At 36.9% G+C, this 1,318-nt stretch overlaps 1 non-coding gene across 1 annotated transcript; it reads left to right on the top strand.

Moving 5' to 3' along the window:
* Positions 1 to 266: 266 nt before the first annotated feature.
* On the top strand, positions 267 to 373 carry LOC139869734 (small nucleolar RNA R71). Its single transcript, XR_011766315.1, has one exon. It is a non-coding gene; the product is annotated as a small nucleolar RNA R71 (small nucleolar RNA).
* Positions 374 to 1,318: the final 945 nt, after the last annotated feature.

Below are 1,318 nucleotides of genomic sequence, written 5' to 3'. Positions count from 1 at the left end.
TCTTTTCCATTCATCTCTCGAAAGCATCTAACATTGCGAAAATGGAATCAAAGTCATGGCTAGAATCGGATCTAGCCGCTTTAGATGATCTAACGATGTCTTTTTCTTGATGCCGCTCATGTGAGTGGGAGGCAGTGTTATCAATAATTTTGTAAGCTTCAGTTGCGATTTTCTTCATAATGGAACCACCAGCTGCTATGTCGATGTCTTTTCGTGTAGTAATGTCGCATCCTTGGTAGAATATTTGTACTATTTGATAAGTATCTAAACCATGTTGAGGACATCCTCTCAACAACTTTCCAAATCTTGTCCACGCTTCATATAAAGTTTCATTTGACTTCTGTGTGAACGTAACAATTTCTCCTTGAAGTCTCACGGCTTTAGATGTCGGAAAGAATCTTTTAAGAAATTTCTCAACTAAAACATCACATGTGTCAATCGTCCCTTCAGGTAACGATTCTAACCAATCTTTGGCTTCTCCCTTTAAATTCCAGGAAAATAACATGAGATAGATCTATTCATCCTCGACTTCTCTGATTTTAAATAGAGTACAAATCCTATTAAAGGTTCGAAGATGTTCATTTGGATCTTCCTTCAGCGTACCACTAAATTGGCATTGATTAGTTACCATGTGTAGGATTTGTCCTTTGATTTCATAATCTGGCGCATTAATGTCTGGTTGAGTAATGCCATGACCTTGGCAAGTGCATGTAGCTCTCATTTGATCTTCCATACTTAGAGGTTCCTGATTTTCCTTGATTAAGTTTGTTAAATCTGAATCACTAGAGGATTCTGATTTAATAGTTTCTTCCTCGACAATCTCTGGATGAGTGATTTGTGGTTCAGGAGGAATGATTATTGGTTCAGGATCTCTGAATTGTCCTTGAATATCCTCCGGGTTCTCAATTGTGAGGTCGGGGTCAAAAAATGGATTATCGAAAATTTGAATTGGAGTACTTGGTCGACTAGATGACGATTCTAAAAAAAAATCAACGGCGATAATGTTGGCTAGATGTCTTGATCGAGTTATAGGTGGTGAACGTATGAAAGGTGGTGAACGTTTTGCTCGGTGCATTCACTGAATATCCTATTAGTTATAAAAATAAAAAAAATTATATAAGTTATCAAATTAATAGACTTTTCTGATTTTGCCCACGTTTCGAATAGCCAATAGATGCAGCAGGTAGCCAGGACCCTTTAAATCGGAAGCCCACAACTCGCCACTAACAAATCCAACTATTACTACGAACCAGAAAATTTTGGATGTCTATCAATTTAACCGCTTAAAATAATTTTTCGTCGAAATTTTTGAAGATAA

The sequence above is a fragment of the Rutidosis leptorrhynchoides genome, chromosome 9, assembly GCF_046630445.1.
Source record: "Rutidosis leptorrhynchoides isolate AG116_Rl617_1_P2 chromosome 9, CSIRO_AGI_Rlap_v1, whole genome shotgun sequence".
In the NCBI taxonomy this organism is placed as follows: domain Eukaryota; kingdom Viridiplantae; phylum Streptophyta; class Magnoliopsida; order Asterales; family Asteraceae; genus Rutidosis; species Rutidosis leptorrhynchoides.
The sequence above is the reverse complement of the archived record's forward strand: the minus strand, read 5'-3'. Positions and strand labels throughout refer to the sequence as shown.